Below are 10,647 nucleotides of genomic sequence, written 5' to 3' on the forward strand. Positions count from 1 at the left end.
GAGATCGCTGAAAAAACACAGCCAATACAAGGACTCAGTTGACAGCTTGGCATATCACTAAGAAACGTATTTATATTTTAGTAACTAGTATGTGTCTAGATTGCTATCTAGGAATGTCACGAAATCATGAATCATCTTCGGACTTGACTGTCTCTTTAACTATAGCTATGGTGTATATCTTTAACATTTAAAAGATACACATGAGAAATACATATGCCATTGATGTTTTAAGATATGTTTAGATTGTTTTGGAATAACAATAATGACACATGTATTGATCAAACGTGTCATTTATTCAAGTTGAAATATGGTCAGCCTACCTATAGCCATATATAGGAGGAGAAGTATTTTTTAACAATATTTGGAAAAACATATTCCTCATCTAAAATATGCGCATTACACACAGAGATTGATTTATTAATAAGATTATATGTCCTTGTTCATGTAAAAGGACAAAAACGCTTTAGAAATGGAAATCCATTCATTAACAATTGTGCTCACCATCACTTAAAGGGACATGATTTTTATTTTTAAAAAGAGGATACACAGAGACAATACTATTTCAATAAAATGAACACTTTACAGGGATTATATCATTGTATCAATCCTCAGATCATTTGTTAAAGGTGCATCAATTCATGCAGAGTTTATAAATACACACATGGATGTGAAATTTGAAATATACATATATAACAATCTATATATACATATATAAAAGAATTACTATGCTAATCATAACCATGCAATGATAAAGCTTTTAGAAAAATATAAAGACAAAAATTAAAATTACATTGGAGATGTTAATCTTAAAGTCATTTACAATTGTATTACATATATGATTCAGGAAACACCATTATTTTTGGTAGATCCCTTTAAGGATCAACAAGATAAACTAGAGATTTCAATCAATGACATGAATAAGGAGGACAAAGAATCATGCAATGACATGTCTTTTATTAGTATGTCAGAAAACATCAACAACGTTTATAAATAATCTGGTAAAGATCAGGAAAATTGGAGCCATATGACAAGGTAACAGAGTGCACTTCTTACTACTTGTGCATATTTTTTGGAGGTTGGTTAGGATCTCTGTTTGGATACTGCTTGGGGATTACCTTAGCGCTTGTACACACACCCTTTTTCAACAGAGTGCATCACAGTCCATGATGAGAGTTGCGAAGGGCCAGCATAGCCCCATTGGAGACATGACAAGGTAACAGAGTGCATCACAGTCCATGAAGAGAGTTGCCAAGGGCCAGCATAGCCCCATTGGAGACATATGACAAGGTAACAGAGTGCATCACAGTCCATGAAGAGACTTGCCAAGGGCCAGCATAGCCCCATTGGAGACATATGACAAGGTAACAGAGTGCATCACAGTCCATGAAGAGAGTTGCCAAGGGCCAGCATAGCCCCATTGGAGACATATGACAAGGTAACAGAGGGCATCACAGTCCATGAAGAGACTTGCCAAGGGCCAGCATAGCCCCATTGGAGACATATGACAAGGTAACAGAGTGCATCACAGTCCATGAAGAGAGTTGCCAAGGGCCAGCATAGCCCCATTGGAGACATATGACAAGGTAACAGAGTGCATCACAGTCCACGAAGAGAGTTGCCAAGGGCCAGCATAGCCCCATTGGAGACATATGACAAGGTAACAGAGTGCATCACAGTCCATGAAGAGAGTTGCCAAGGGCCAGCATAGCCCCATTGGAGACATATGACAAGATAACAGAGTGCATCACAGTCCATGAAGAGAGTTGCCAAGGGCCAGCATAGCCCCATTGGAGACATATGACAAGGTAAAAGAGTGCAACAGGCACAACAATAAACAGAAAAAAAGGCCAAATGGCAACCATAAAACCAAACATCAACATGTGGACGGAGGATTCTTATCAGCGCCCTTGGAGCATCTCCAGATCCTCCACTTACTGGTCATCCCCTTCATCGTCCTGTGCCTGTCCAGCTACAGATTTAAGCATTGAGTTCCACCGCCTCATCTGACGTAGAGTCATATGCTGAACCTGTAGCTGGGCCTGCATGGTGTCGGCCATCCCTCTCAGGACAGCTGCGTTCCTCAACACGGCCTGCTCTATGCGTGCTAGACCTTCGAGCGTGAGCCATGTTGAGTCACAGCCTAAAATAAAGAAAAAAACAAATATTAATGATAATTACACAACAGACAAAATAAAAAGCAAAGATACATTGTCATCATAAAGACAAATCATTCTTTAAATTAATTTGTTGACATTGATTATTTACACATGAAATATGTTCTTCAGACAGACCTAAACCATTAAATGGACATTTTAATCCAACATGTTGTCCCCTTTAATTGGTTTTTGATGATCCACTTTTACAGCTTGAGTGTCTAAAATCTTGTTAAAGGATTTACATTGTACTTACATTAGCAATTTAAAGATTTTTGTTATACTGTGGTAGGCACACCTATCCTTAAACATTTTGGCGTTGAGGACAAGCTGTGTAAACATAGCAACCAGAAGAAATTACATTCCCACTGGGTTATACAAGAGATAATGTATGAACATTTGTACATACATTGTTGGATCCAAATAGTGGTGATTGGTATATGTAGTGATATCAAATTAAAGGGACAGTAAACCTAAATATTTTAGTTACTGATTCAGATAGAGCATGACATTAAAAAAAATTATTAATTTACTCGGATTCTTTAAATGTTAGAATTCTCTAGCTATATTTTAAATGCAAGAATGTAAGTTTATAGGGCAGGCCATTTTTGGTTATCAACTTTGGTTGTCCCTGCTGATTGATGGATACATTCATCCAACAATAAAGAAAGATGTCCATATTTTATTGGAATAAAAAAAAATATAGGCATTTCTTTGTTTCAATAAAGATAGCAAGAGAATGAAGAATAATTGATAAGAGTAGTAAATTATAAATTTGATTAACATTGCATGCTCTATTTGAATCACAATTGAAAATTTTTCATTCAGTGTACCTTTAAGTATCTTATAATGTTGATTTTGAATGATACTTACAGCTGTGCCTGGGAAGGACAATCCAACACCCAGGACAATGAAGGTTGAGACAGGGGGGAGGGATGGGATTGGGTTGTGGAGGGATGGGGTTGGGGAGGGATGGGATTGGGTTGGGGAGGGATGGGCTGCTGCTCTGGGGTAGCCCGTACAGCTGGGGAGTGGTGAGTTGGGGGCTGGGCAGCTGGGGTAGCTGTACGGGCCAAAAGACGGGGAGAGCGGCGAAGGGGGACGAAGGGGCATTTTTTGGGAGGTATAGAACAGGACAAATGTGAAGGGCCGGGAGGGGCAGGGGGCTGGGCAGGGGAGGAACAATGATGACCAGAAGCGGAGGATCCATCTGAAATAAATATAATAAATATATTAACATCTCATACATAATGAAATCAAATCAACGCATTTCAACTTGATTATGTTTGCAATATACTTAGAAGTGTGTTTGAATTTCTAAACAATGATGACATGAGGATATGGTATGCATATAGGCACTCAGATGAATAGCAATGACTGTCTGTACAATTATAAAATTATTATTGTGGTTTGGCCTAGAATATGCATGTGACATCATGATGGCATGAATTTCAAATCCAAATATTTAAACAAATCCAAGCATATCTTCATGATGCCTGATATATAAAGGGGGCAGTAGTGTATTTGAACAGACAAATAATATTCCTTTTTAAAGTGCAAAAGCTGTAGACTTTGAATGTCTGCAATAAAATGATTTCCAATAAAGCAACATGTTGGAAACATGTTAGATATATTTCACATACCATCAGACTTCAAGGGAGTCTCTTCCTCCTCCGTCCCACATGTTAAATCAATCTCTGTAAAACATAACATGTTGTGTACACGTTAAGATCAGATATTATAACATATGTTACTGTTGCTCAAAGACACACATCAATGTTGCATTAAAGATATACACACCCAAAGTTATGATTTACATCATTTTGATGGAGCATACAAATGACATTAGATTTGTTATTCTCAATGATTCAGATTTTCAATTTATTGTTTGTATTAATTTTTAAATCATAAAAGCATAGTACATTGAACATTTAAGATTTCTCATGTGTGTATCACTTGATGATTGTTGTCAAATATGAACATGGAAACAAACATATGCTATACATCTTCTGAATAACAAAGGTGTAGACTAAGAAAGTTTTAATTATTAATCTTTCAATATTCAAATAAAATTAATATATAATCAGAGGAGTAAATTATGTTTGTTTCAAATATTATGCTTCATCAGAATCATGTTCATAATATTGATTAACAATACACCTTCAATGACATATAAATGAGTCAATGGACTTACCAGAAGACCGCAAGGGCATCTCTGCGTCGGTGCTGGATTCCTCTGGGCTCCCCACACCAACTTTCTCTATGAATGATATAGATATATATTAGTGAACACATTTGGGATATCACTAAATCACATCTGTATCGATTTATAAGAATAATCAACTTGAAAATGTGAAGAATGGAGCAGTCATTATAAAAAAAAATGCTTGATTGAATCAAGGGGATTCTGTAAAAAATGATGTATTGAACATATGTTTAATTTCTGACTATATTAGACATCAAACTCATCTCATACGATGCTATTGCATATCTAAATATACCCATTGATCAATGTTCTTAAAAGAATACACACAAACCACATTTTGAATAACAGCTGTTGGCAAATATAAACAAAGACATGTGGCACATCGAGCCATTTGTGCAATGTACAGTAATCTTGTTTAGGACACAACACATATTGATCACAATACCAAACCAAATTGATTAGTACAAATATGTAATCATGGTGCTGTTAGAGTATGCTTATATCTATAAAGTAACTCCAACAGTGAATATCTGAATTATATATCAATATTGTCTAATCCAAAGAATGTAAGGATTAATTAATCTATTGTTTATTAAAGGGACACTGTTCAAAGTGTTCAAAATGATTTAACATTGACTCCTATTATAATTTTAATGTTGCTACATTTTAATCTTAAAGGCAGATAAGCAATATTGGATTCAATAAATATTGTTTGTTGAAGGTATCCACCAATCATCAATAAAAACCCAGGTTTGTCAACCAAAATTGAGCTGCAGATAAACGTACATTCTTGATTTTAAAATACATTTAGCAATAGAATATTTCACATATGATTATAGTATTATATTTAAATGTTGCTTAATATTGCATGCTCTATCTGAATGACAACATTAATAATTTTAGATCAGTGTCCCTTTAATATAAAAATATATTGATTTGACAATGTTGGTGTTAATGAATTCTCTACTCCATATGTTGATGTAATGAATGGGATTGAGCATGCAATTCCAATCTAATATGTTATTTAAGGATATCCTAGGAATTATTTAATTTTCATCTATTAAAGGGACATGAAGCTCTAAAAGTGTAATTGTATACTTTTTGAAACTATGTACTACTGTTATCTGAACACATGATTTTAACTTTTGACCCAATGCCAATTTATGCATAAAAAAAAAGCAGGATAATACCAGTAATGCATTGTTTAACCTAAACCAAAATCAATATGTTTTTAGAAGAACTAAAACAATAGACTGAACCAATGTAGCTCATAAAATGTTTAAACAAAACAATAAAATCACGTTTAAAAATCATTCAATGTAAAATTTAGTTGGAATGTCCCTTAAATGATGTGATCAATTTCAATAATGGAATCTATATTTTTAAAATCAAATCATATGCAAAAGTGTGTGATTTTTTTCTAAATGTATACAAATAAGATTAAGCAATACACAAGGGAAGAATATAAATTGGACATTCAAAGAATCTTACATTAAAATTAAGATATCCAGAATAGATGGGATATCTTAAATTCGAAAAAAATTCAGAGTAGTCTTACAATGTAATCCTATGTTGTTTTTTTTGTTTATTCTTATTTGTAAAGATTTTAATAATCCATTTTGCAGATACATATAAATATTGAACAATGTGGATTTAGTATGTAATGTTCTGTCCATGTTTCTAAGACAAATGTCAATTAAAATGAGACATACCATACTGTGACAAGCCCTGGCTTGAGGATCCAGCACCAACATCAAGATCTGTAATATATTAAATGAGGATTGGATATCATTAATACAAATCATGCCATGTTTAAAATCTTTACATTATTAGCAATTCAATTAAAAACTATTAATCTTTTGGTAGTCCCATGAGTTAATTGTTTCCTCAATTAAATTCATGATAAATAAATCCTGTACTCTTATTTTCAATCAGTTGTGTTGTTTACTGTAGCTTTAATTATTTTTTAGTGTTATTTCATTCTCATCAATTGATGGGCATATGTTATTATTTTTTTGTATTCTGCTATTTTGTTTTTATTATGTATAATATTGAAAATAAGAATACTGTATTCTTCACATATATAATAATTCACATTTCATTTTGACCAACATGTATAAAGCAATGCCACTTACAGCAAACCCATGTTAACGTGTATGCGCAATTCCATTTTCGCGATCATTGCGCAATGATTCCAAGCGGAATTACGCATCCGTCATTTGACCAACATGTATAAAGCAATGCCACTTATAGCAAACCCATGTTAACGTGTATGCGCAATTCCATTTTCGCGATCATTGCGCAATGATTCCAAGCGGAATTACGCATCCGTCATTTGACCAACATGTATAAAGCAATGCCACTTACAGCAAACCCATGTTAACATGTATGCGCAATTCCATTTTCGCGATCATTGCGCAATGATTCCAAGCGGAATTACGCATCCGTCATTTGACCAACATGTATAAAGCAATGCCACTTACAGCAAACCCATGTTAACGTGTATGCGCTATTCCATTTTCGCTCTGTGACGCATATTCTGTAGAGCGCAAGAAACATCATTCCTATTTCATGTGTCACTAATCTAAAATCAGATATCTAAACATCATATGTAGTGTATGTTGTGAGATCTGTATAGGTTTAGTATCTGACTATATACACATTTTCTAAAATTCTAATCAAATATTAAGATATTATATGAAGTTGGATAGTTACCTGGTTCAGATTCTCTTTCATATCCTCCCAGGCCACCGGACGGAGAAGCAGCTGCCCTGGCCCCCGCGTCAGGACTTTCAGATCCCGCAGCTGGGAGGGAAGAAGAGGAGGGCGAGGATCTAAATCTTTTGGGGACCCGGAGAGTGAGGAGCTCGCATAAAGTCACCTCATAAGGGAGTAGGTATAGTTTCCGCGGGGCCTTTCTTTGGCCCCCTCTTTTATGGGCTTGTACCCAGTCCCTTATGAGGTTGACTTTTTTTGACAAGCGCAACCTCATATCTCTGAATATCCTCATGATTTGATCCTGGCTCCTCTGGACGCCACACACCAATTTAACCACATTGGTGATAGACTCCCAGAGGGCCTTCTTAACAGGCGCATCTGTCGACCTCCTCTTGTTCCCAAACAGCTGGGGATAAAAGTCCTTGATGGCGTGGACCAGTGCAGCGCTCTCCTGCTTGGTGAACCTGGGAGATGACATGCCTGCTGGGTTGTCCAATAAATATATTATAATAATATAAACTGGCTGCAGGCATTAGAGAACTGACAAAGATGGCAACGTGTAATGGACTTTTATATGGTGAAGTAAACATGAGATGCACCATGGGACAAGTTATCTGTACATCTGATTGGATAAAAGTTTGAAATATTGTTAGAATGTCTGTGAGACCATCCTGACTCAAGTTGTGTTTGTGTGATGAACTCTGATTGGCCGTTCCTTAATGTTTCATATCTTAGTAACTTCCTTACACATACCTCCTGGTGGTGCTGTTACTTCATTTTTCATGTAGACTTATTTGTAACTCATGGGCCTGTCATGCGGATATGTGTGACGCAGATTTAATATCCGTGATCCATTAAATCTTAATGTTTAAATTAACTTTAAAATCTAATACTGTCACATTATTAAATGTTGTATACATTTTTCGGATTAATAACGGTCTGTTTCTTTAATACAAATACACATTTAATATTGTATGTCTTTATTGTTCATAAAATCAATTTTTTTACTTATTGTGAAGTATTGACATTGCTCTATTAAATGTATTTTAGAATGCACATTGATTGTGTGCTATTGCGTGACATTAGACTCTAATGTTTAAAGATGCAAATCTGGTGTTTCAAGATCCGTTTCCCACGCAACATTTCTGAATGTTCAAATTCAGGTTATAATGTCAGTAACTTGGATAATCTGTTTATAGATGTTAAACTGTTTGTTTGTTTGTTATTAGTAAATAAACCTTGAGCTTGTATTTGTCTGAACTGCTCATATATGTTATTGTGCAATGGCGTCTTTATTTTTAAATAGACATTACAAACAAACAATTGTATCAAATGATCTGTAGAGATCAAATATGTTTAGACTTTAAAATGTAACTCAATTTATCTTTGTATTTAGATATCCTCAACAGAAGAAATTTAAATGCACATGGTTGAGCCAATCACATAAGGCATCTCTGTGCATCCACCAATCTTCATCTACTGAGCCTATCTCAATATGCTTTTCAAGCAAAGTATGTCAAGATAAGAAGAGAAGTAAATACACTCTTTAAATCTCTTAAAGGGACACTGTCCAAACAAATTTAGCGTTCGTGATTCAGATTGAGCATGAAATGTTTAGCAACTTTATAATTTAATCCGATTCTCAAATGTTAAGAATTATCTTGTTATCTTTCTTAGCAAATCAATAATGATATTTTAGATTACGGACAATTTTTGAAAAAAACCTGGGTTGTCCTTGATGATTGTTGGAGAAATTAATCCAACCAAAAAAAAAAAAAAGTTCTGTCCAGAGTACTGAAGCAAATAAATAATCAATTTAATGCCTTATTTTTAAAGTAATGATAGCAACATCACGAGGAACATTGATAATATGAGACAATTTATAAAGTTGCTTAAAATAGAATACTCATTCTGAATGTATAAATCATTACTTTTTTAACTGTCTCCCTTTAAGTATATTTTGAGTTCATGTACCTTTAAAGAGACATTTCACAATAATGCTTGAAAAATCAGAAACCTAGGCACCTTCCTTTTGCTAAATTAGTATAACATATGAGTAAAGCATATTTAGATTAACTTCTGGATTGTTTTACACACTGACTGAAATATATATTGTAATGGATGTATTTCGCAGTCTTCAGCTTAGAGGGACATTAAGCTATATGTTATTTATGCATTTTGGATAAGATTATAATATTTGAACAACTTAATATGTTTTGGTATTCAATCATTAGATTGTAATTATATATATTCTTGGATTAAATACATATCTACATAAGCTAGTTTGATGCTGATTGTTGGTTGCACATAGATGCCTTATGTAATTGAATAAGATATGTGCATTGATGTATATTTTTAAGACTGAATGTAATTCTATAGTACTTTCTAAATATGTTTAAATTCTTTTATGATTTTTTAAAAATATATTTTGTGAATGTCCCTTTAAGGACAAAAACATTCGGAATGTTGATTTAACATTGTCGAAAGAAACTAAAGGGGAATGAAAATTATATATAGATATGTGATGTCTAACCCAAGAGGTAAGATTTTAAAAACTACATAATATTAATAACTATAGTTAAATGTCCCTTTAAATGACTCCACTAGAAAATAAAATCTATTAACATGGCATCCAATAACTAGCTTGTGCAAAATATGAAGTTAAATGACCTACCATTTATAAATTTAACAATTTATAAATTTTATAAAATAATGTTTTGGGATACAAGATCTTATAAAATTAATTTTACATTCAACAACACTGTCACTTTAATGTAAGTGAACCACTTCCCCTTCTTAAAAGTGTAAAAAATAAATTTAGGTCAAATTCTGACTACATATCCGAAATTATTTTAACATCTAAGATTTTCACAAGAAAAGCATCGATGGATCTCACTCCCCAATTAATTTAAAAAGATAGTTTATTTTAATATTCTCTGAATCAGTGGATTTTCAAAAATTAATGCATAATTTGATCTTATGCATGTGCTTGTCAAATAGACAACTACCAGTCATGGGAGTCAAATTGTTTTTTATTGACAGATTATATGGATATTTATTATAATCTGTTCAAAAGAGGGTATTTAATACTAAAATGTTGATTATTACCATTTAAAAATAAAATGTTTTTTAAACAAAAACAAAAAAATATTCCTGGAAGTCATCAGATGACAATCTGAAATTAAAAAACAAAATTTGACAAAGTTAATACACACGTTGAAAAATATTCCTAAAATACATTTACAATCATCTTGTGTCTATGCTCTAACTTTGTGCATAATTTTATCAAGATATTTCTGATTTAAATTTAAAAATGTATAAAACAAACATACACCATTATATTGTGTAATAATAAAAAAATTAAAATATCAGAATTTCTAATTATACATAATAATGTATATCACATTTAAATAATAAATATATATGTATGCTGAACATAAATGTAATATTTCATGTCCATTCAAATACCTCTATATCAACTATAATATATATTCCTTTTTCAGATTGTGATACCTAAATATCTAATTATGAACTAAGTATGACTAATGTATGTAAGCTACTAATATTCAA

Source organism: Bombina bombina, chromosome 1, assembly GCF_027579735.1.
Source record: "Bombina bombina isolate aBomBom1 chromosome 1, aBomBom1.pri, whole genome shotgun sequence".
Taxonomy (NCBI): domain Eukaryota; kingdom Metazoa; phylum Chordata; class Amphibia; order Anura; family Bombinatoridae; genus Bombina; species Bombina bombina.